At 40.9% G+C, this 27,285-nt stretch overlaps 1 protein-coding gene across 10 annotated transcripts in view; it reads right to left on the minus strand.

Annotated features, from left to right (window-relative positions):
* Positions 1 to 27,285, minus strand: part of PPFIBP1 (PPFIA binding protein 1) — a 177,942-nt gene that overhangs the window by 73,881 nt on the left and 76,776 nt on the right. The gene's annotated exons all lie outside the window — the stretch shown is intronic.

Consider the following 27,285-nt stretch of genomic DNA (forward strand, 5'->3'; position numbering starts at 1 on the left):
CAATGGCTTGCTGAAGGGAAAGGCACCAGAAAATACAACTACCAACAACAACAAAGGAATGGGGTTTGCAAGGTTGTAGTTCAAACTGGAGAAACCCTTGATTTGTTTCAGAGATCAGCTCTGCTTGCAAGAGTCCTCAGTTTAGTGGTTTCCTATTCGGATGGTTTAAGAAAAAGAAGTTAAGAAAAGCCTTGGAAAAGCAGTCTCCTGGAGGTAACATTCATATTTTATAGTATGGGTTTTAAAAAAAAATGTAAAAGCATATTTTGAATATATTTCAAGCTTGGCCAGGATCCATTTAGAGCAGATTTGAATTAGGTAAAATACCAGGGAATGTTTCAGCAATGGGTGTGGTGGCTGAAGCACTGGCAGAAAACCATACTTTTTACAGGGTTGCTGACTAACTGATGTTTCAGGTCAGGCCTGCTGCCCAGTCTCTCTGGAAGGAAGGGAAGGAAAGGAGGGAAAGAAGGAAGGAAGGGAGGGACGGAGGGAGGAAGGAAGGAAGGAAGGTTGTAAGAAAATTAGAAAGTCTGTTTCTAAACTTTGGTGAGAATGACATTTGTCCTAACTTTCTCAGCTTTCCTTAGGTAAAATGTTTTAAGTTTGAAAGAGAACTTCGAATTCCATGCTTAGAGATGGATACTAAGACGCTTAAAAGGAGAAATCCCTTCAGTGAAAGAATGTTTACACATGTTCAGCTAGGCTGGTGGAGCATCAAGTTATTACTTGGTCATTATGAAAACAAAACAGTTTCATATAAATTACCCACAGATCTCTCACCAATTTTTTCCCCCAAGATGCTCACTAGGGATGTCAATCATTACGAGATGATTTCCCATGTAGCCAGCGATACAATCTTAGCAAAGCAATGTCTTGAAAACTGGAGTAGGAAGGACTGTGGAGTGGTGCTCAAGGTGTGGGGCCTGATCTGCCGCAGCCTCAGCATCCCCTGTGAGCTGGCTCAGATGTAAATCCCTGGGCCAAGATCTACTGAGTCAGAAAGTCTAGAGGCAGGGTTTGTACGAGCTGCCACGGGATTCTGACACGCACTCGGTCACTGCGCTAGAGCACAAGAGGCCCTCTTTCCTCTCCGGACAGCGAGCCCCACCCAGAGGAGTTGCGAACTGCCTACCAAGGGAAACAAGGGCACAGCTCCTCTCCCCAGCTCCTGCTTCTACTTTTGATCTAAAAATAACAGCTCTGAAGAAGCAATTCAGGTTTTAACTTGAAAAAAAATCTCTCCCTTTAAACTTCAACTACTCAGTCATTATGTCTGGAACTTTTTAATATTCTTATGCAATCCTCCTCGCTTTCTGGTTCTCTGCTATGTATCTGTCATCACGTATTTCCTCCTCCACACTGTATTAGTCCAAATCCTTTCACCTGCAGTCTTCTCTAACATCCCTAGAAAATTAATTCAGAATCACCTGAAAAGGGCAACATGGTAAGACATCGGGGTCGAGGGGGCAGGGGAAGTGTTGAAAAGAGTGGGGATGTTGGCAGCAGGGGTGACATCTAATGTCACAACACACATGTAAAAAGTTTGTCAAGCTGTAAAAATAAGTATAATATTGATGCTATAACTGGAAATTTGAACACCATGTATTTGACAATATGAAGGAATTATTTTAATGTTTATGTAATAATAGAGAGGAGCAAAATATTAATGGATGAAACAGTATGACACCTGGAATTTGCTTTAAAATAATAAAGGAGAAGGGAATAAGAGTAAAGATATAGATGAAACAAGATTAGCCATGATTTGATAACTGTTGAGATGAGTGATAAGTACATAGGGTAACACTATACTATTCTGTCTACATTTTTATATATTTGAGATTTCCCATAATAAAATATTTAAACTTTTTCATCCATATCTTCAGACAATAGGATTTGCAAACACCCTTGACCCTGATATAATTGGCTTAAATATTTTATTTTTCTATCATAACCTCAAGCATACCAAGGGCTCACAAATATTTACAAACCAAATAAGAAAGTACTTGTTATTTTAACCACCTGCATAAACACAAACATATGCTCAGAAAATGGAAGAGCCTCTCACAGAGGGATGTAAGGCAAAGCATAAAAGAGGGCATGTTAATGACTGTGTATTAGAAAGAGTTACTTCTGCTCACAAAAATGAAGAGCCACAAAAGATGGTTAAGTATTCAAATAAATGAAGCAGCAAGGAAAATAGGCTAAAATAAAAGGAAACGAACCTTTTGGCTCTATGCTATTGTTATGTAGGAATGATAACAAGAAGGGAGTTGATTTTTTTTTAACATCTTTATTGGAGTATAATTGCTTTACAATGGTGTGTTAGTTTCTGCTTTATAACAAAGTGAATCAGTTATACATATACATATGTTCCCGTATCTCTTCCCTCTTGTGTCTCCCTCCCTCCCACCCTCCCTATCCCACCCGTCTAGGCGGTCACAAAGCACCGAGCTGATCTCCCTGTGCTATGCGGCTGCTTCCCACTAGCTATCTACCTTACCTCTGGTAGTGTATATATGTCCATGCCTCTCTCTCGCTTTGTCACAGCTGTGACAAAGGGAGTTGATTTTTAAAGTTCATCACAATAAGCCAAGATCTTTTACTTCTTGAATAAAAGGATGTTGCTGCTATTTGAAAAACTGATGTGTATTAAATGTCAGTAAATCTGAAGATCTAGCGATAAATGGAAAGGATGGCCCATTTCCCTCTACCTACTATTATTAGCTATTATGATGACTGCACGAAATTATGGATTTGCCCAAGGTCACTCAAGAAGTAAGATTTCAGTCCAAAACCCAAGTATGCCTCTCACTCAATTCAACAGGTATTTATCAAACAGCTATTATGCCCTGACCAGGACCACCAACTTTGACCAGGACCACCTATCTCATATGCTTCTAGTCCCAATTATACACCACCCCCAGGACACCCACCCCTGCCTGCCTCTCACACTGCACAGCATACCCTTCTCTGAACACGCCCTGCTCTCTTACCTCTGTGTTGTCACTTCTCTCCTTGCACCACCCCTTCTAAGCCCGGGGACACATACTTTCAAGACAGCTCAGGCATCCTTTCCATCCATCCACACACTTTCAAGACAGCTCAGGTATCCTTGGGCCCTCCCGGAGCATCCTGAGTATGACTTCATGAGACCCCTAATTTTACAGTATCTGTCTCCTTGACTGCACTGTGAGCTCCTTGATAATAGAGACTGTATTTCTGATCTCTGCATTCCCAGTGTCTCATGTGGTGGACATCAAATGCTTGCAGCACAAACGCATATGCCCCGGGAGCTCCTCAAACATGCACACTGTCATGTCATAACTATTCTTGCTCCTATACTCCCTGTTTTGGCAAATAGTGTGAGCGTCCTCTTAGCTGCACAGGCCAGAGAAACCTATCTTCTCACCTTAACTTTTAAGATAAATTTGATCACTGCTATCACCCTTGCTAGCTACAATCTCATAAAATGAATTTTCATGCTCTTCAAGAGGTTGGTGAACCAAATTCATTGTGCTACTCCGGAATGATGTTATTACTCCTATGAGTTTGCAAACTTAGTTCCCGATATGACGCAGAAGCATCAGGGGGCCTGAGCAGGTTTCAACTTCTAATTTTTCTAACCTACTCTAACCTCTTCTTTTTAGGTCTTATAACCTGAGGACTCATCTCTCTCCTATTTTCCCACCCAGGGCTACCAACCTAGTCTTCGTTGGCTAAGAGATAAGCAGTTCTGGGATATGTGAGACCCAGAACTGCACCCCTAAGGAGGGCAGGGCTGGGTAACAGCTCCTCTAAGCTCTGAAAGGGAGGGAATGGGCAAGGTGCGTATATATAAGCACCCTCTGAAGGAGTATGTTATAAACCCCTAAGATTAAAAGGTAGTGAAGAAGTTTAGTAGACTATAATCAACATTTATTTTAATAAAATAGAAGACATCAGAACATCTCACAAGAAATAAAAGTATTATTTGTGAAACTTTTGATTTGGTTTTATGTATATACCTGCCTGCAACAAATACTGACTGAAGGCCTACCATGTGCCAGGTCCTGGAGGCAGAACAGTGGAAAAGACAAGCAAAAAAGGCAAATCACTCTGCCTTTAGGGAGCTGACATTCCAGTTGTTTCAGCACCCAAATGCGCACTCGTGCATGCACGCACGCGTGTATGTGTGTGTGTGTGTGCGTCTGTAAGGACATGCATGCATATGGACTGCATCACGATGTAAGAAAGTGTATCTTACACTGGGTCAAAAACATCTGAAAATTACTTCTTTCTCTAAAGTGGTGCTATTTAAAACATGGTCTATGGGGCTTCCCTGGTGGCGCAGTGGTTGAGAGTCCGCCTGCCGATGCAGGGGACACGGGTTCATGCCCCGGTCCGGGAAGATCCCACATGCCGCGGAGCGGCTGGGCCCATGAGCCATGGCCGCTGAGTCTGCGCATCCAGAGCCTGTGCTCCACAACGGGAGAGGCCACAACAGTGAGAGGCCCGCGTACCACAAAAAAAAAAAGAAAAAAAAAACCAAACATGGCCTATGAACTGCTGCTAGTTCACCAACTGTTATTGGTCTACTATGAGATAAGTATAGAAATTGAGAATAAGCATTCAGAAAATTTTATAGCAACTTGACCTTGCTGTGATATCCAATTACATGATAATTTTGCTGCCAAACCCAATTATTTTAAAATTGAATTTTACAGAAAAGAATCCATGATGGATTGGAATAAGAAAAAAAAAACAAAAAAAAACAAAAAACCTAGTCCTTCGCCAGAGATGGTTGGAGAAGCACTGCTCTGGAGGACACACTGGGTGGGGTTCTGGGGAACAGGTGTGTACATGGTACTTTAATTGGGAACTGCAGCCACGGAGCACAGACAGAAGGGGTGACACATGCGCAAGAGAACCCCAACAAGTGGGGAGTACAGTTCAGGTTTATTCTTTTTCCATACATGTCAAATGATGACAATAATTAAATGGAAAGTAGAAAAGTGTTAGCACTGACAATGATGATATATGGCTAAGTTCAGAAGAAGTGAAACAAAAAACATTTGTATTAAATTAACATCAATGGCAGTCACACATAGGCATACCTCGTTTTAATTTGCTTCACTTTATTGTGCTTCGCAGATAGCAGTAGCTTTGTATTTTTTTTATGAATTGAAGGTTTGTGGCACCCCAGTGTCGAGCAAGTCTATCAGCGCCATTTTTCCAACGGCATTTGCTCACTTCATGTTTCTGTGTAACATTTTGGTAATTCTAGCAATATTTCAAACCTTTTCTAATTACTGTTATATTTGTTATGGTGATCTGTGATCAGTGACCTCTGATGTTACTACTGCAATTGCTGTGGGGCACCATGAACAGCATCCGTATAAGATGGAGAACTTAACAGATAAATGTTGTGCGTGTTCTGATTGCTCCACTGACTGGCCTTTCCCCCGTCTCTCTCTTCTCGTTGGGCCTCCCTATTTCCTGAGACACAACAATATTGGAATCAGGCCAGTTAATAACCCTACAGTGACCTCTAAGTGTGCATGAAAAGAAGAGTTGCACATCTCTCCCTTTAAATCAAAAGCTAGAAATGAGCTCAGTGAGGAAGGCATGTTGAAAGCGGAGGTAGGCTGAAAGCTAGGCCTCTTGTGCCAAACAGTTAGCCAAGTTGCGAATGCAAAGGAAAACTTCCTAAAGGAAATTAAAAGTGCTACTCCAGTGAACACATGATGATAAGAAAGTGAAACAGCCTTATTGCTGATATGGAGAAAGTGGCAGTGGTCTGGATAGAAGATCAAGCCAGCCACAACATTCCCTTAAGCCAAAGCCTCATCCGGAGCATGACCTTAACTCTCTTCAGTTCTGTGAAGGCTGAGAAAGGTGAGGAAGCTGCAGAATTTCAGTCTGAAGTTAGCGGAGGTTGAAGGAAAGAAGGCCTCTCTATAACATAACAGTGCAAGGAGAAGCAGCAAGTGCTGACGTAGAAGCTGCAGCAAGTTATCCAGAAGATCTAGCTCAGATAATTCACGAAGGTGGCTACACTAAACAACAGATTGTCAGTGTAGATGAAAGAGCTTTCTATTAGAAAAAGATGCCATATACAACTTTCATAGCTAGAGAGAAGAAGTCAATGTCTGGCTTCAAAGCTTCAAATAACAGACTGACTCTTTTTTTAGGTGCTAAAGCAGTTGGTGACTTTAAGTGGAAGCTAATGTCCATCTACCATTCTGAAAATCCTAGGGTCTGTCAGAATTATGCTAATATCAACTCTGCCTGGGCTCTATCAATGAAACAACAAAGTCTGTGACAGCACATCTACATATGGCGTAAGTTTACTGAATATTCTAAGCTCACTCTTGAGAGCTACTGCTCAGAAAAAAAGATTCCTTCCGAAATATTACTGTTCACTGACAGTGCACCTGGTCACCCAAGAACTCCGATGGAGATGTACAATGATGTACAACATTAATGAGATTAATGTTGTTTTCATGTCTGCTAACACAGCACCATTCTGCAGCCCATGGATCAAGGAGTCATTTTGACTTTCAAGTCTTATTATTTAAGAAATACATTTCATAAGGTTATAGCTGCCATAGATAGTGATTCCTCTGGTGGATCTGAGCAAATTAAATTGAAAACCTTCTGGAAAATATTCACCATTCAAGATGCCATTAAGAACATTTGTGATTCATGGAAAGAGATCAAAATATCAACATTCAGAGGAGTTTGGAAGAATTTGATTTCAACCCTCCTGGATGACTTTGAGGGATTCAAGACTTCAGTGGAGGATGTAATTGCAGATGTGGTGGAAACAGCAAGAGAACCAGAGTTAGGAGTGGAGCCTGAAGATGTGACCGAATTGCTGCAATCTCATGAGAAAACTTGAAGGGATGAGGTGTTGTTTCTTTTGGTTTAGCAAATAAGTGGCTTCTTGAGATGGAATCTGCTCCTGGGGAAGATGTTGTGAAGATTGTTGAAATGACAACAAAGAATTCAGAATATTACATAAACTGAGTTGACAAAGCGGTGGCAGCGTCTGGGAGAATTGACTCCAGTTTCAAAAAAAAGTTCTACTGTGGGGCTTCCCTGGTGGTGCAGTGGTTGAGAGTCCGCCTGCCGATGCAGGGGACACGGGTTCGTGCCCCGGTCCGGGAAGATCCCACATGCCGCGGAGCGGCTGGGCCCGTGAGCCATGGCCGCTGAGCCTGCGCGTCCGGAGCCTGTGCTCCGCAACGGGAGAGGCCACAACAGTGACAGGCCCGTGTACCGCAAAAACAAAAACAAACAAAAAAGTTCTACTGTGGGTAGGATGCTATCAAACAGCATTGCATGCTACAGAGAAATCACTTATGAAAGGAAGAGACAATTGATGTGGCAAACTTCATTGTTGTCTTATTTTCAGAAACTGCCACGGCCTCCCAGCCTTCACCACCCACCACCCTGATCAGTCAGCAGCCACCAGCAACTCACTGAGGCAAGAGCCTCCACCAGTACAAACATTACGACTCCCTGAAGGCTCAGATGACAGCATTTTTTAGCAATAAAGTGTTTTTTAATGAAGGTATGTACATTTTTTTTTAGACATAATACTATTGCACACTTGACAGACTATTGTCTACTACACTATACCATAGTGTAAACATAACTCTTACATGCACCGGGAAACCAAAACATTCCTGTGACTCACCTTTTTTTCAATATCTGCTTTAATGCAGTGGTCTGGAACCGAACTCGCAATACCTCAAATGTATACCTGTAAGGAACTACTTACATGTCTAACTACAATGCATCGCAGCAGCAAAACACATATAATTTCTGATCTTCTCTGTTTTAATACAGCAATAAAAGCTATTATATTTTGCACTAAAATTTCATAGTTTGTCATTCACACACCATGGCCCAAAGCACACTGTATTTTAAAATGGAAGAATATTACCAGCATACCACGCTGACTGGGAAGAGTGGTAAAAATTGTGGGCTAGGGAAGAGTTTTCTACAGAAATAAGACTAGAATAACTTCAAAGACTAAACTGTTTGTCTAGTAGGTAATTTCTATTGGTTTCTATTTCAACTGAGTGTCAGTTACACTCTTGGCTGTACAGTAAGTGGAATGTCAACATTTTATAGCATACATGCCTCTGGCCATAATCAGCAGTACAGATATGTCTTCAGCTGTTGCAGAAAAAAAAGAATGAAAACCAGACCCCTGAAATTACACAGTTGAAAGTACAAAATATATTCTTAACATTGTTATTCACTCTTAAGATATTAAAAGACATATGGAAACTTTGTACAATTAATGAGGACTGAGCCAAGTAATAATAGGTAATATACTGCTTTTCAAGTTATTACTATTTCAGGTCTGTGTGAGTAGCATTAATTGCTGCCGTGGGAGATTGCTCAAGGGAAGGATAATGAGAATCAGGAAAGCAAGGCCAAAATTTATTTCCCAACCCAAAGGGTTGGCAAACTACAGCCCATAAGCCAAATCTGGCCCGCTGCCTGTTTTTGTAAATAAAGTTTCACTGGAACACAGTCACGCTCATTTGTTCATGTAATCATCTAGGCAGCTTTCATGCTACAGCAGCAGATTTGAACAGTTATAACCACAAAGCCTCAAGTATTTACTATCTGGCCCTTTGGAGGAAAAGTTTGCCAACCTCTGCCCCAAACCCTTTCCTGTTTGCTCATCTTCCCATTGATTGAACAATATTTACTGAGAACCTATAACATATCGGGCACTATTCTAAGTGATGAGGGTATAGCAGTAAAGGAAAAGAAAGAAAATGGAAAAGGAGAAAAAGTAAATAAAAAGTTGTTGCTCTGATGAAGCATACATTCTAATGGCAAGAAGCCATAAACAAATAAATATTTTAAATATATAGTAAATCCGATGGTGAGAACTAATTTAGGAAAAACAAAGCAGGGCAAGGGGATAAAGATAACATTAGCTTACTATGTACCAGGTACTGTTTTAAGTGCTTTTCGTGTATTAATTCATTAAATCTTCACAATAACCCGACTGACATGATACTAGGTGATAAAACTGAGGCACAGAAAGGGCACCCGAGTCATACAGCTCTAGAAAATGGATTTGAAACCAGAGCCCATGATCTTAATTGTACATTCTGCTGGCTCTTTGTGCAAAAAGGGAATGGCAGGGAGTTACCGTTTTAATATGATAATCAGCGAAGGCCCCACTGATAAAATGACATTGAACAAAGCCCTGAAAAAAGGTGAGAGAGAAAATCACGTGACTATACAGGAAGAACTTCCAGGTAGCAACAATAGCCAGTGCAAAGGCCCTGAGGAAGGAGAGTTTCGTGTATTTGGTATTTGAGGCCCAGGTGGGGAAAGGGAGGCTGAGAAGGGGAATTTACATAGAGTGAAATGCACAGGGCTTAACTATATGGTTTGATGAGTTCTGTCGAATGCACATACCTATGTAACACACCCCCTAACAAGATATCAACATTCCTATCACCTTGTCTACATCTTGATGGAAAAGCTAACAGAATTCGATACGGTGTTTAGGAAAAAGAAAGGACTCAAGCCCGTGGCCTAATCAATAGAAAGATGGAGTGGCCATTTACTGAGGCGACTAACCGTCCACTCCCAACCCAAGCATGACAAGCACTCCTTCCATCCACCAAAGGAAGGAAGCAAGAAGAACTATAAAATTATCATCCACTGAGAGTCATCCCCACCATCCTTTACGCTAAAGCCTAATGAAGTACCTGTATCTTGTACATGAAAGCTGTATGTCACGGCAGACTACCCACGGAAAATCCACAACCACAGCATCAAGTACTCCCATAGCACTTTTTTTTTAAACCTCTGTTGCCAGGTACCATATGGAACCATTGGTTATCTCTACTAGACGCTATATTTAGCTAAAGAAAAGGGATGTCTCTGGCAGGTAGGCTCACTTGACTAGGTCCATGGAATGTTGTCTCTACCAGGCTAAGCTTTTTAAGAATTAAGATCCCGCTCTTAATGATTTCCTACCAAGCTTAGCTCAGGACATATACTCAATACAGGTTTGATGAACAGATGAATAACCAATTGCTTGTACCCATCAACACAAAATTATTCATTAATCACCACCAAATGTGCTATAGAGTATTGCATATTAAAGGACAGTACACTAATGGACTTGTTTGGCTCCTTTATGTCTTAGATCATCAACCTAGATGTTTGTTTTCATTTTAATAAAAGTTCTGGCAACCCACAGCTTTCAGGAGAAAAGGAATGGGGGAGACAGAGAAGAAAAGTGAAGTAAAATATGTTCAATTGTCTTAACAGGAATTTGAAAGCTCGCTTTCACCATAGCTATATGTTGAATGCCTAGTGTTGGGTTACCAATAACCCATTTAATCAGGATTTTCCATACTTTATCTGGTAGGACTAGTGCTTCAAAATGGCATGGCTAATCCATACATTCACTCGTACACACATATACATGTTTATTCAAAGGACATTTATCATTCACCCACCATGTGCCAGTAAATATTCTAGGCACTGAGGAACTTTCATTCAAGTGACCATCCCCAATTTCTATCTTTGCTTTCCAATAAAGTCCACCTCATGGACCTGGTTAGGTGAGCCTATGTGCCAGAGACATGCCTTTTCCCTAGCCGACTTCAGCGTCAGTCTGATTTTCAAGGGGCAACCCCAAACTTGGATATTCTAAGTGACTGAGGTTCACATTCTACTTAACGTAGTGTTTGCTTGAGCTTGAAAACAGGCAAAGGAATAATATACTTGTATATACATAAAAAATATACATTTTTACTATGTACTCATCAAAATATACTATTTTTACATAATATATTGATAAAAATACATATAGCATTTGTATATTTGTACAAGTATGAAACTATACTTTTTTACTATGTAAAAGTATACTTTTTACGTTTTTGCTGTTTATACCATGTGTATTGAATGTCTTGGAATTATCTTAATCTCAGGATGCCTTCAAGTCCTGGGTTCTGTCAAATAGTAATACAGCATGAAAAATGTATTTCTCCTTATGAAACTCCTTGCTGTGTCTCGATTTCGTTGCACCGAGCACTGCTAGAGGAAGCTGGGTTGGCTCCACTTCAAATGCCTGCTATCTAATCTCGAATGGGCGCTTAACGTTACTCAACAATCCTTTTATTCATCATTATTTCCCTCCTTATCACATTCCTCATAATGGCTGTCTCTAAAAATTCCTACTAAACTCTCCCCTAGTCTATTCCTATTCCTGCCCACCCTTCATCTCAGTAGATTACTTCATACCCTACCTTACTGAGAATCCCAGGGAACTCTCCTCTATCTAAAATTTCTGTATATACTTACTTGCCTGTTCCCGGCTCTTAACCTTCTGTCATGGGAAAACTCTCCACCGTGTTCTTGATACCATCCCAACCTTTTCCATATTCACCCCCTCAGTCTCTCACACCTTCAATCTTTTCTATTCATCTGTTTCCTTCCACTCCACCAACAAACATGTTAAAAACCTTCTAGACCTAAAAATCCCACCCAAAAAACAAACGAACAACTCTCAGATTCTTTCCGTCACCCTTCATAATTTACAGATCTACCTCTCACTCTTCACAATTGTCCCAGGCCTTCCTCTGCTTAGAGACAGTCAACAGCTCAAGTTTCTGTAAATAAAAAGAAACCAGCCAGAGACAGAACTTCTGGGGTAGATATCTATGGTTTAAAGGAAAGCTGAGATGGTTGATAGCCTTACTGATATATTTATTTCTTATTTAGTAGAAATTTTATAATATTCCACTTCATCTTAACAGTCAAGATGACTAGGCCCATTCACACACAGTCAGAAAGGGCCTTTGACCTTGGTCTCCTTCCACATTGCTACAGGCTCATAGACATACAGATGATGATGTTGCCATGCAGTGTCTAAACAGCCCTAAATTCTGCTTCTTGCAGGGATGGGTAGTTTTATTAGCAGATTGCTGATATTATAGAATATGCCTAAGAAGAGACAAAGCCTGACTCATTTAGTAGAGAGAGGAGAAAAGCTCCCATTCGTCCTGGTCTCCTAGGCTAGGAGAAATGAAAAATAGGTTGTGTCTCAATGCCCAGAAGCCTAAGAAGGTACATACCAGTGACATTAACATATAACGTGCTTGGGAACGGGGGGAGGAGCAAGTCTAAACATACAGATAGGGGCATACAAGTGTGACAGGAGCCAGCGGTCTACAGAGGGAGAGGCTTGGCAGATACCTCCATCTTCCAGAAACTGGGAAACGCCCTGAGGAGAAAAGGAGGACATCCTTCAGCTCAAGAACCTACATAGCCAAAGGAATCACTAGACAGTGTCAGAATGACCTGCCAGAAAATTCAGCTGTAAACTCCTGGAATAAACACTCAGCCCAAAGCACTGGAGAGCTGTGAGTGTCAAAACCACTCAGCTAAACAAGGCTTATGTGGCAAATAAAGGCTATGCATGAGTGGTGTAACCAAAACAAGTGTCAAGTAAAAACACACTACAGATCAACATGTTACAGGATGTTAGATCCTCCGAACGTGGAATGGGTTAGATGTTTTACAGGTCATGGACTTGGGTGCAAAGGGCGTGGCCGAAGCCCCCTTATTAAAGGTGCTGCTCTCATATCTATTTTCATTTATCTAACACTTTCTGGCCTAATGACTCATGGAATATGAATGAGAGAGTGCAGTGTTAACTGCAGAAGCAACACTGCCGACACTAAGGTGCTCTGTTGGGTACCGAAAAAGGGTGAAAATTCAGCTAATTTACAGATCTTCTTTGGTGATTTAAGGAAGATTCCAAAATAAGTATAGCTAGATTTCTGAGGTTCATTTGTATCAAAGCTCAACTACAAGTGCAGTTCCTCAGAACGTGACCTCATTCGGAGAGGGGGTCTTTACAGACATAACGAAGTTAAAATGGGATCATTCAGGTGGGCCCTATTCCATTCTGACCAGCATCCTCATAAAAAGGGGAAATTTGGACAGACAGATGTGCACAGATGGAAGATGATGTGAAAACACAAGGAGAAGACCGTCATCTACAAGCCAAGGAGAGAAGCCTTGAACAGATCCTGTCCTCAGAAGCCTCCAACCCTGCCAAACTCTGATTTTGGACTTGCAGCCTGCAGAACTGTGAGAATAAATTTCTGTTGTTTAAGTCATCCAGGTTGGGGTACTCTGTCATGGCAGCCCTAGCGAACTATCGGCCTAGCATGAGGTGCTGGGCTGTGGCGGCAGCAGATTGACCATCCGCCAGGGATAAGGGGACCCATGATTACAAAGGTACAGGGCACCCTAGGAGGCAGAGTTTAGAGCTCAGCTGGCCTGAAAGGCCCAGCTACAGCTCTGTATAGAAGATTGAGTTTCCTAAGGCCGTGATGTGCTGGCCATGTTATGCTCTTTTCAGTAACAACATTCAACAACTGCCCTTATGATCCAGTAATGAATATGATACACTAACTCAATTAGATACAGCATATTCAGCAATTGCAATGTCATAACAAACACTTACAAAATGACTGCTTGCTCCCAGATTCAAATTCTTTTCCTACTGAGAGACCCAGCAATGACCTGCAGGGAGCGTCCATTAGTCGTTTGAAATTACAACGGTATCAAGTATGCATGGTTGTTTTTCATACTTTCTTATACTCCCCCCCCCAAATAAGATTTAGGCACTCCCATACATCTGAAAAAAGACAAACACCCCCTGAATATTCAACACTGACTTTAAAAACAAGAAACAAAACTGCCCCCAAATCAAAAGCAAAATTATCATAATACGTAACATGTCTTCAGTGTTTGATCAGAGAGAGGTCTATGCTAGGATCCTGGCAGAGGACACGTGGATATATAACATGTACCTCAAAGCAACCTAGGATTGAGGAATAGTTCTGTACCAACAATGAAACTGCTTAATAAAACATTCAATTTAGGTTTGTATTAAGATGACTCATGCCCAGCAAGAATTAGGTCTCCTCCCATCTCTTCTGCTGCCAGCTCTCAAATACTTCAAGTCATTTTCACAAGAGCAAACACATCGTATGAAAGAATGCCACGCCCCTCTGATGAATTGGAGGCCCTCCTCCACACAGGAAAACCACAGTAGTCTTGGGGCTTTACGTGTTCAGTTTCAAACTTAGACGCAAGCTGATAGCGACATTCTAGATTGTAAATCACTCCTGATCTTCAACTATGAGATGAGGCTTCTGATCAGGCAGCACAGATGTAACCATGCTGGCTTAGAAAGACATGTCCATGTTATCCTGGTCACGCAAAGAATAATTTCTATAGCTCCGCGGTAAAAGCCTTTTCATATTTACAATTCTTATTAAGTCACTGGGCTATCAGGAATTTCCAGAAGTTGTCCAATATTCTGCTTCTAAATACGACAAGCAGACCTATTTTAATTTGGAGGTGAACCAACTGACATCTTCAAGTCAGGGTCATCATTCTGGCTGTGCAGGTTGTGTCCTGTACAGGATGCCCTGCCCTGGTGAGTGGAGGCTGAAATCCAGCCTGTTTCAGCCCAGGTGCTGCATCTCCCTTGAGGGCCACCATTTTCTAATTGCACAAAAGCTCTCTAAGGACCAGTGCCACATTCACCTTCTCTGTGGATACCCTTGGGATACAGGTCTATAATCACCTCAGCAAAGAGCAGTGGTTTTATGTTTAGTTCAGGAAGTAACACAGTCAGTGGGACTGGAGTTTAAAGAATAAAGGGGAGTGGCTCAAAATGAGGAGACGTTGGCTGGGGCCGTGTCATGCAGAGTGATGACATTGAAAGGTCTTAAGCACGGCGATGACCTGATACAATTTGTGTTTCTAAAAAAAAGTCTCTCTGGCTTCTGTGTAGATAATGAATCAGAGGGAGCCAGAGAAGGTGTGGGAAGGTCCGCGTGAGAACTGGTGATGATGATCACCTGACTGATCATCATTGGTGATCACGTGACGACAGTGAAGTGGACAAGCTATACTGGGAGACGGAATTGATGGGACTTTGTGAATGATTAGATGCAGGCTTAAGTGTGAGACGGAAGGAATGATGTCCCAGATCATGTCCAGCCTATGACACAAAAAACTGGGCAGAGGATGACGCCATTTATAAAGACCACTGCAGGAGGAGCAAGTTTGAGGGGTTAAGGTCATGAGTTCAGCTTTAGAGTTGAGATTTCTATAAAGCAGTGGGTGAATAGTCTAGTAACTGCTGGTCCTCAAATATGATACAATTTCAATCAGGGTTTTGGAAGTACTCTGGGCATATGATGAATATACGTTTATAGTTCTCAAATTATTCTCTATGACCACATTCCTGACCCCGCCCCCAGGGTATTTTTGGTTTGATCAGTTGCTCTGAGTGTAAAGAAATCTCAGAAGAAAAAGGGGAAAAGACAGCCCAAGTGGTAGGCATTCTAGGCCACATAACATGTTGATGGCCATCTCCTCATCCATCTTGCCCCTGGGATTTCTTCCAGTCTTCATCCGTGGATTCTTGATAAAGCAAGGCACCAAATTCATTAACAGCAGTGCGCCTCGGGGCGTGGTTCCCAGCCCAGGCAGCATCAGCAGAAGTTGGGAACTTAAATGAAAATTCTCAGGCCCCAGCCCAGACCCACGAAATCAGAAACCCTGAGGGTGGGCCTCGGCAACCTATACTTTAACAAATCCTCCAGGTGATTCTAATGCACATTCAAGTTTAAGGACCACTGACAAGAATCAATCAGGTTTCTTTCACGTGTTGCTTCCTTATTTTCATCATTCTTTTTTCCTGTTAAAATTTCCTTGGCACTCCAAAATCATAGTCAACATCTAAGTAAGCCTCCTTCCCCAGGTGATGCCATCTCCCTTTTGGGTTGCACACTATCTCCCTCAAGGTGCCTGGACACACAGTTTTGTCTCCACTAACCTGAATCCTACGCACATCCTTGAGTCAGCTGTGGGTGGCACTGCCCTCCGGCTCTGAGCTCCCTCACTTCATTCCAGCTGGACCACTTGGAATGTGGCCTTGTGTTATAAGCTATGTTAGCACCTTCCCAACGGGATCCTACCTTTTATGTGAGTTCACCATAGTGTGTCTAATATAGAGAGAAAATCCAATCAAATCTAAACGGCTGTTCTGGATCAGTGTTTCTCAAGGTGGAGTCTACTGGCAAGTGTATGTTGAGAGGACAGATTCTAAGCCCCAACTCTAGTCTATTAAACTAGAAACTTCCGAGGACAGGAATCTGCATCTTCAATGCACATTGAAATTCCATCACCCCTGCTGTAGACGAGATTCATCTTGTTAACTACAAACTTAGATGAATTGCTTCTTGAACACAAAACACTTAACTAAGACCTGAACTAAAATAAAACAAAATGACAAGAGCTTATCTTGTTCCTAACCTGTGGTCTACATCTTAAATGTATCCTGCAGACTGTAAAGTTTTAAAACAATGGTATCACACTTTGCCCTCTACAAATACTGTGGGATAATTTCTTATCAGGTGTCTTCCCCAGCCTACACTTATGGAATTGACTTTTCAGCCCCAATGAATTTTATCTTTTTATTGTCAGTCCAGATACCTGGGCCATTTAGAAGATATCCTTTTCATCTATTTCTCTTAGAAGTATTCATTTGGAAATTGTTAATGTTTACCTTAGCTTCAACAGAATGTAAACATAGAATTTTAGGTGTAAAAAGAAAATACCAAAATGCTGCCAAAAGGCAAAAGACATTCTTTATAATTAGTGACACATCTTTCCACAGCCAAAAATATTTCCCAGCTTTAGTTATGAAAGTTAAACTTACTCTCCCACAACCAGCTGCCCCACCAACCTCCTCCCATCAAGTGGGTACATGAGCTCCATCCTTGTCCCCCACAACACACCCCCAAAATGCCTGCAGACAGACAGATCCACTGTCAAAATAGTTACTACAAAGCAGGTTACATAACAGAAGCAGAAGAAAGAGAGGAGTGATTTTTAATACCATTGCAAGAGAAGTAGCCATGAAACAGAAGAGAAAATGACAAGCTCTTTCCTAGAATTAGCACTGGGCCTTTCTCAAAACAATTTGTCTTCATCTTTATTTTGTCAAAGACATCTAAATCCTTTTTTTAAAATTGCACTAATTCAATTTTCACCAGCCCTTTCTAAACTGAGCTGTGTCATGGAAAAACAGACAGACACCCCCCCCCCACATACATATACATCTGAAGTCTACAAAAATTACTAGCCTTGGGTGGTTCTAATGTATGCTTTTATAACTTCCATTTTCAAAAAATTGCCAAATTCCATTTCTGAGATGCATTTTAAGAGGATAATTTTAATAGATGTTCGTGGCTCATTCTGGCTAGCAGGAAAATGGTTTTTTAAATTGATATATAATTTAAATAAAGCAAAAGTCATCCTTTTTAGGTATACAATTCAATGAGTTTTTTTAAAAATTACATAATCATTAACTTTTTAAATTTTTATTTTTTATTGAAGTATAGTTGCTTTACAATGTTTCATGTGTACAGCAAACTAATTCAGATACATATATATATATATGTGTGTATTAGTTTTCAGATTCTTTTCCATTATTAAAAAATATTGAATATAGTTCCCTGTGCTATACAGTAGGACCCTGTTGTTTTTCTATTTTATATATATATTAGTGTGTATCTATTAATCCCAAACTCCTAATTTATCCCTCCTTCACCCCCTTTCCCCTTTAGTAACCATAGGTTTGTTTTCTGTGTCTGTGAGTCTATTTGTTTTGTAAATAAGTTCCTTTGTATCATTTTTTTAGATTCAACATATAAGTGATATCATAGGATATTTGTCTTTGTCTGTCTTACTTCACTTTAGTATGATAATCTCTAGGTCCACCCGTGTTGCTACAAATGGCATTATTTCATTGTTTTTAATGGTTGAATAATAGTCCGTTGTATATATATACCACATCTTCTTTACCCATTCATCTGTCGATGGACATTTAGGTTGCTTCCATGTCTTGGCTATTGTAAACAGTGCTGCTATGAACATCGGGGTGAGTGTATTTTTTTCACAATTCAATGAGTTTTGATAAATGTACACGATCGTGTAATTACCACCAAAACAATGTTGAGCTGTGCTGCCTAGTAGAGTTGCCACATGTGGCTACCGAGCCCTTGAAATGTGCCTGGTCCAAGATCAGATGTTCCGAGGTGTAAAATACACACCAGACTTCAAAGACTTGGTTTAAAAAAATGCAAAAGATCTAGGGACTTCCCTAGCGGTCCAGTGGTTAAGACTTTGCCTTCCAGTGCAGGAGATGTGGGTTAAGTCACTGGTCAGGGAGCTAAATCCCACATGCCTTGCAGCTAAAACACCAAAACATAAAACAGAAGCAATACTGTAACAAATTCAATAAAGACTTTAAAAGTTCCACATCAAAAAAAAAATCTTTAAAAAAAATGTAAAAATCTTACTAATATATGGTACAATTATAATATTTTCCATATATTGGGTTAAATATAATACAGATTAAATAATTCTAGCTGTTTCTTTTTCCTTTTTTAATGTACCTATTAGAAAATTAAAAGTTAAAAGTTACTGGCTTGCATTTCTGGCTCAAATTACATTTTTGTTGGACAATGCTGATACAGATTATTTCTATCCCCCAAAGAGCACCCTCTGGTCCCCTTACAACAGATATCATTTCCCTGCTCCCAGCTTCTGGCAACCACTGCTCTGATTTCCATCCCTAAAGTTTTGCTTTTAAAAGGATTTCCTCTCTTTGTCTTGTATCTTCTAATTTTCCATAATCACCTTGTACTGTTTTTATAGCTCTCTTAAAAAGCTATTTTTAACATTAAAAGATTTGAAGAAGTCTTGCCTGAGCATTTCCTACAATTTTCATTAACCAATGTCATTTTCATTAACCAATGTCATTTTCATTAACCAGTTCCAAAGCTGGTAGGCCACCACAAGTGCATTCTGGGTAACAAACTGCCTTCCAGAAGGAGATGTGCACAAGTGGTTCATAACTAAATGGAGACCACTGTGCAGACATACAACAGTATCCGTTCACAGATGCTGCCGGAGATCTGAGCCAGAGGTGGGGAACCTCCCCCATAGCTTAACTGTATTCAGCCTCAGGGGAATGCAAAGAAGCTTTATCTGTGCTAAGAAAAGGTTGGACAGAAATATAAGGCACTGAATCGGTAAACCCTTTAAAGGTGGGAGGGAGAGCTGGACAGGAGGCTTTGGCCGCAGGCAGTATCTACTGGTGGGAACTCTGTGGTGGCTGATGAAAATGGCCAGAGAGATGCAGACAGACATCCAGTCCACATCCCACCCCACCCCAGGCTCACTTGTTCCCATTCTGCTTTTCTTCTGATCCCCTTCTAATTAAACTGAAGTTAACTATTATAATTGGCATTCACATTTCCTGCTCCTATTCACGTTCAGGCTTCATTCACTCTTCAGACACTTTCCACCATCTTTCTGATTTTCCAGAATATAAGAACAACACTGGAGGTCAGCTCCTATCTGCCTCTGAACTCTTCTCCAGTCCTTCTAGATAATCAACCTTGAACTCATCTCCTCAGATTTCCAATCCCTGGCTCCCACCTTCACCCCTTTCCTTTGCTATCCCCTAGAGAATGTGAACAAAGGTCTTTGCATTTTGAGCATTTTACTGCTAGTCCTTCAAGGAAAGGTAGTAAAATGCTAACGAGGTAACTAAAAGCACCTGTGGAGTCTACATCCTCCCCATCCTTTCCCAAAAATTTCTTGCGGAAAATTTCTTCCACCAAGGAAACCGTCTACCCAATTTAGAATGGTATCAAAGGGAGAACAACAGTTGGCCTCAACGATTTGCATCTATGTCATCTGAACATCCAGATGGGATGACAGCCATTTCACCAATGCTTAGCCCCAAAAAGATCCCTTCTGGGTATTTCCACCCCAACTGGAAAATACACTAGAAGTGGAAAAGTTTCCAGTGTGGCTCCCTTGTAAGTTACACACTGGGAAAGGATGGCTCCCTATGACCACCAGAATCCCAGACAGCTTAGCAGATCTGGCACCCTGCTGGAGGATGCAGACACTACCTAGAATGACAGGGACCAGCCTTGCCCTTCTGGAGGCTCCAACCAGTGAGGGGAGACATTCAGATAACCATAACGCAAGTATAGTTATTAAACGCACACATGATTTTAATACACGATCAGAGTTGGCAACGGGTCTATTTTTTAAATTTTAAAATAAAATAAAAACATTTTTCCCAGAGGGGCAATGCCAGTAAAAGAGGAGGATGTTGCAGATTCTTCAGTGATGCAATGAAAATAAACCAACTGCCATGCATCCCACATATATAATCTCTAATCATTACAAAAGCTCTGCAAAGAAGACATTATTATCGCTATTTTATGGATTAAGCAAATTCAGGTTGAAAATGACTTTGCTGCTGCTAGAAGTGGCCTGGAACTTGATAGAGCACTCAAATGGAAAGCATGCAGTTGTTTATTTTAAAAAAACTGAAAAATACAGGACATATTTTAACAGAGAGATAGGAAAGGATTATAGGTTCTCTGTATTTGGTGTTGCACGAGGCACTATCTGTCTTGGCCTGAAGTAGGTATGAGCCTTGACATTAAGAAATAAAACAAGAAAAGTTATATGCTTGTTTGGCAATTGTACAAATGATTTGCACTGAGTTCTCAACTCAATGAAAAAAGAAACTGATTCCATCGTGTAAATAGCCTGGCCACAGGACCTTAGGGAATTCAATCAAGCCCCGAATGAGGTTAATACCTGCAATGCCTACTGCAAAGGGATGTTGTAAAGACTAAATGAGACCATCTATACACAGGCTATTATACTGTCTGCGATTTTTCAAATTACTTCAACATGAACAAGTTAGCAAAGGTGATAAATATTATTATTATTATTTTTTTTTTCCAGCACTAGGGCCTCTCACTGCTGTGGCCTCTCCCGTCGCGGAGCACAGGCTCCGGACGCGCAGGCTCACGGGCCCAGCCGCTCTGCGACATGTGGGATCTTCCCGGACCGGAGCACGAACCCGTGTCCCCTGCATCGGCAGGCAGACTCTCAACCACTGCGCCACCAGGGAAGCCCGGTGATAATTATTTTTAACCTGTACTCCGGGGCAGTCAGCATTTGAATGACTAATCAAAAGCTCATATAAACAGAAAATCTAGTCAACTATGTTTCTCACAGCATAATGGCTGCCGCACATGATTTTTCATTGATCAAATGATGTTCACAATGGGCTCTAAGTATTGTACAAATATTCCCTCTCTTGCATAAACTGAATATAAGACTCTATCCAATCCAGTTGTCTAAACCTTTCAAAATGGTACCCTCAGCTAAAGATTCCCACTAGTCCTATTTCTAGACACTTTGGAGGAAATTTTGTCACCTGATCCTGACATGAAAGTTAGCTAAATCCTGATAGATTAGCTAGAGGATTGTTCCATCTGCCTCTAACAAAACTTTTCTTTCACAGTGCTATCCAAATGCACAAGAGGACAGACCACGGGACCTTCCAGAGCAGCTGCGTCCAACAGAACTTTTACAGTGATGGAAATGTTTTGTCTGCCCTGTGCAATAAGGTAGCCACTAGTTACAGGTAGTCACTTAGCACTTGAAATGTGGTTAGAATGACTGAAGAACCATTTTTTTAAATTTAATTTTAATTGTTGCATGTGGCTAGCGGCTATACTGCTGGGCAGCACAATTCTGGAGCTTACAAAACAACACTATAATGTTTTCATGCTTGTTTGCCATTATATGCTGTATGTGTGGCAGAATTCAACCTGTGAGTTTCTTTCATACTGGGTGATGAAGTTGGGGGAAAGGAAACCTATAGTTCTCATCTACTGTTCCTTGTTGACTAACCATATTCACCAGTGATGTAGAAACAAATCAGCTGAGGCTGGTTCCCAGCAGCAGCAACCTAGCTCCAGAGGGCCTCTGGACTCTGGAGGCAGATCTGGGTAATATGAACTGCACAAGTTAAGACTGGGGTGAAAACACACAACTCAGAGGACTGTCATGAAAATTAAATGACCGAACATGTGAAAGCACCATTTAACTTTGCTCACACCAAAACACTATTTTCACCACCATCCTCCTTTAATTAAGTACATGAGCTTTGATAAGGCTTTGTCTGTTTGGGAATGAACATATAGAGCATAGGAAATTATACCTGTCTTCTCCCTAATCCCCAAGATAAACACTGCAAATATTTCAGCTAAGAAATTGGTTTGGAAAAAGGATGTCTTTGTCACAATAATTGTTGCAAAGCAAAATAAACCATGGGGACTTCCTCTTTTCCAAAGAGCATCACCTGTAGTCCATTTACCATGTTTTTTTCCCCTAAATTTCTTTCACTTTGGCAAAATTCACATAACACAAAATTTACCATCTTAACAATTTTTAAGTGTGCAGTTCAGTGGTATTAAGTAAATTTATATTTATATTGGTTTTTGTCTCCAAAGGTAAAACAGTATATTAATATGTAAAATCATATTATAGCAGCACAAGATAAATAAACATCAAATTCAGGATCGTAATCATGGGAGAAGCGGGGAAAAAAGGGGATCAGGGAAGGGATATAAAGGGACTTAAGTTTTATCTAAAATGTTTTATTTCTTTTCAAAAAAATAATGGATCAAATATGGCAAAATTTAAGACTTGACCAAACTGAGTTATAAGTATATAGGTGTGTGTTACATCATTTACTATACTTTTATGTATTCTTTTTAAATTTTTTTATTTTGACCTAATTTTAGACTTACAGAGAAGTCACACATTATCCATATATTTTCACCCCACTCCCCCTAATGTTAATACCTTATGCAACCATACTACAATAATCAGACCAGAAAATTAACTTTGTACAATACCATTAACTAAAATAAAGAACATAGTGAAGTCTCCCTAGGTTTTCCACTAATGTCCTTTTCCTATTCTTATAATCCTATCTAGAATCCCACCGTGCATTTAGTTGTTATTTCTCTTTAGTCTTCTTCAGTTTGTGACAGTTATTGTCTCATTATTAGGCTGTGATTATACATTTTGGGCAAGACCACCATAAAAATGACATTGTGTCCTCAGTGTATCATATGACAGGGTTCATGACATCTTTTTATATTGTTAAAATATTTCGTAATTTCAAAAAAATGAAAAACAAGTAGCTATATTAGTCTGGGTTTGCCAGAGAAACAGAACCAAGAGTACACATATGAATGTGTGTATATACATACACACACACACACACACACACACACACACACACACATATACAAAAATGAATGAGAAAAGAGGTTTATTGTAAGGAATTGGCTCATGCAATTACAGAGGCTGAAAAGTCCCAAGATCTGCCCTCTGCAAGCTGGCGACCCAGGAGAGCCAATAGTGTAGCTCCTGTCCAAGTCCAATGGCCTGAGAACCTGAGAACTGATGATGTAAATTCCAGTCTGAGTCCAAAGGCAGGAGAAAACCAACGTCCCAGCTCAAAGACAGGGAAGATAGAGCAAATTCTCCCTTACTCAGCTTTTTGTTCTATTCAGGTTTCAGAGGATTGGAGGAGGTCCTCCCACACCAGGGAGGGCAATCTGCCTTAGTCAGTCCACCAATTCAAATGTTAATTTCATCTAGAAGCATCCTCACAGACACCAGAATAATGTTGAACCAAATATCTGGGTACCCTGTGGCCTAGTCAAGTTAACACGCAAAATTAACCATAACAGTAGCTTAATTTCTAAGTTAGAAACTTCCCACTCTATTTATTTAGGCTCCAAATCCCATCAAGTCAAATGGATTTGAGGAAGTGTTCCAATTTTCAAAACTTCCATTACTACTGGCTTCAGTTCTAAAACGTTGTAAGTTCACAACATACCATCATTTTTAAAAACTCAAGAGCTTTATTATAGATGATTTTGCTTCAAGAGAAGAGGTAATGATGAGCCAGTTATACTATTTAGATAATATACCTGTGATCCAAGAAAAGCTAGCCCACCAAGTCAAAATAAGGCTCTAGGAAAGAAATGAACACAAGGGGTATTGTTAACGAGGACCTCAAATCCCCTGATCTGTTATTAGATGTAAAAGCTAAGTTATCTTTTAGAATTGAATGCGCTCCTCAGCATGGCATCCTAAAGATGGCGTGTGTCGTTGCTATTTCAATGTTGCTTTACGAAAAAAATATCTGAACAAATTATGTAATGTATATCAAACAATTAACAGTGATTATCCCTTTTCTGGGGCAGGAGAAAAGGTGAGTTTCAGGGACTTTCACTACTTGAGTTGTATTTAAAATGAAATATATATGTATACATATGTACATACACACATAAACACACACACAGAGCAAATATACAGAGAAACGGCAGTATGGTACAAATAAGTAAAATTTGAAGTTTTCTCTGAGGCTTCCCCTGTGTGAAGCTCTTTTACCTTCAGGATCACTCTAAACTTTAGAAGTTTAGGCTGAGAAATAGTTCCTTCCTACTTAAATGTTTATGTTTAGTCCCATTTCCATGGGTAACGGTATGGCATACAGCTTCCCTCTGACCTTCACTACAGCTGCCTGGGAAGAAGGCTACTCACGAATCCTGTTCTAGGCTCCCACTGCTCTGTGAGGAGGTCACAGAGTTTTCATGAAAAGCCAGAGCACAGGGATCCAGATCTCCTTATGCCAAAGAGGAAGCTGAATATTTACTTTAAATCTCATTTTAGCCTGCCCCAGATGTGGACGCCATTGTTTTGGGCCGGTTCTACCGACCACTTACTTAGAACACACTGTTCCACTCAAAGGAGTTTCTTTAGAGGATCCAGAATACAAGTTTGATTTGGGCCTAAGTCAACTCTCCCAAGAATCTTTCAGGGAGGAGGTGGGCGGGGAATATAACGGCTCATGCCTTGGTTCCTTTGTCTGTAAAACAGAGCAACTAACGATACGTAACAGATTGGGGTGCTGTGAAGATTAAACAATAAGCACATGTAAAGTGCTTAAAATAGGACCTGGCATGTAGTAAGTGGCCAATAAATACTAGGGAGCATAGCATGTTGCTCCTGACCTACACCCGCTGGGGTTAATCTAGAACCCCAATCACTCGCGGGATTTGTGGCAGTCCGTGGCCACTTGCCAGGTGGCCTCTGTTGGGTACAGATGATGTCTCCCCAACTCCAACTCTGCCTATTTCTTATATCAGGACATCATAACTCCTGAAACAGACTCACCTAAAACAATCTTATTTAACAGAACCTAGAAATTTAACTGGTACAACAGCAAAAAACCTGAGAGTCGTAGAAAACTTTAAATGTAATCTTGTTAAATGGAAACAAAGACAGAAAAATATTTGAAAAAGATCTTTACGCAACTGACAGATTCCAATGAGTTGAGGTTCTTTTAAGTTGCACCAGTGTTTCTTGGCTTTTTCCTTTTTTGGATGTGCGTGTTTGTGTGTGTGTTGAAATCCATGCTTCTTTTTGGATAAATATAAAAACCGTATGGTTTCTTTTAATACTGTTTGAAACTTGAAATTTAAAAAAAAGTGACCAAAAGCATATCTAAGCAATGTTAATTTAAGAACATGCTTTTCCAACATTGCAAATCAACTACACTCCAATGAAAAAAATTTTTTTTAAAAAAAGAACATGCTTTTTCCAAGTACACACACACTTCATTCCTTGGAAACTCGAGTGGAAGCCCTACTCCCTTCCTGAGAATCACTGAATTGACGGAAAAACAGTACCCCATAGCCCCACAGTTTAGACCAGGCTGGCAGTTGCTGTAACTACATTTGCCAAGATGATTTTGCTCTTAGGAAAGGTTATTTTTTGTTTAGTCTCTGCAACTGACAGCCTTCAATCCTACACGACCCACATTTGTCCTCAGAATCTGCACATTTGGAAACAGACAATGAACGATTTACTTCCCCACCTACAAAGTACCCACTGAGACCTGACCGATCCCACATAATTCCACGATGCCATTGGGAAGGGAAGGGTAGACTGGGAGGTGGGAGGACTTGGTGAGCAGCAGAGGCGCCTAGAGGAAGATGGCAAGGAAAAGCAAAGCTCTAATTGTAGAAGAACCAAGGCAGCTCATGTTACTGAAGAGGCCATCAAAGGAGATAACATTGGGAACAAGGAAACAAGGACAACGAGGACAGAGATCCAGGTAACAGGTTTAAAACCATGCAGACAATATCAGGAATAAGGCAGAAGCCTAGCTGGGACACTCAAAGTAGAAAACAGAGGTCCTCAATGATGCATTCCTCCAAACTTGTCCACAACCGTCTTCACTTTTTTCCTTCTAATACCAGGAAATAACACACTCCCTTTATTACTACCGAGCCCCCTGTCCATGCCACGGATCCCACCCTTACTCTCTCCAAAAGCAGCAGCCAACCGTTTAGGTTTTGAAACTCTCCCCCTGTACTGACTATGCACTGCTTTTGTATTTGGGGGGTGGGTGCGGAAACTAACCTTGCCTCTGCCTCCCCCTCTCACTTTGTCATCCAGACACTGATGAAGCATGGTCTAGGTTCACTGTTCCCACCTCGTCTCCTCCCATCCATTCCTCAACCCAGTGCAAACCTACTGACTCCGTTCTCGTGAAAGCCAACTGATAACATTCACGCTGCCAAGTGCACTGGAAGTTCTGTTTGGTTTGCTTGTTTTAATCATGTCGAGTATCCAATATACTTTGAATTACCTGGAAGAATGCCTAACAAATGAAACTTCCATCCAAGTACAGGCTTGCAGGATAAAAACCAAGTTCCCTAACAGGGGTGGAAGACCTTCCACCATCTCACTGACCCCGTTTACCTCCTCATGTTTGATCTCCCCACACTCCTGGTTGTTTCTCACCTGGGGGATCCTTGCTCACGTGTCCCCTCTGCCTGAAAGGTCCTCTCCCCCAACCCCTCCCCACCCTCCACCTCACTAACTTCCACACCCCCCTAAATACTGAGATCAGAGGGAATCCTCTCTTGGAGACTTTTCAGACCCCCCCTCCCCCATCTCTGCCCGGCTGCACAAGGCGCCTTCTTCCATTCTCCCATGACATTATTTTTAAGTTCTGTTGCTGCACTTACCATTCAGTCCTATAAGAGGCTGTTTATGTCCGTTTCCCCAAATAGGCTCTAAATTCCCTCTAGACCAGAACTATCCTGGACACCCACATGACAAGAGGGAAGTAACCGCCACAGCATTTGTCCTTCTGCCCTCGAGAGGGATCCTCACCAGCAGGGATGATACGGATACTGGATATTTTGGGAGCAAGGCACTGGCTACTGCAGC

Source organism: Tursiops truncatus, chromosome 11, assembly GCF_011762595.2.
Source record: "Tursiops truncatus isolate mTurTru1 chromosome 11, mTurTru1.mat.Y, whole genome shotgun sequence".
NCBI lineage: Eukaryota > Metazoa > Chordata > Mammalia > Artiodactyla > Delphinidae > Tursiops > Tursiops truncatus.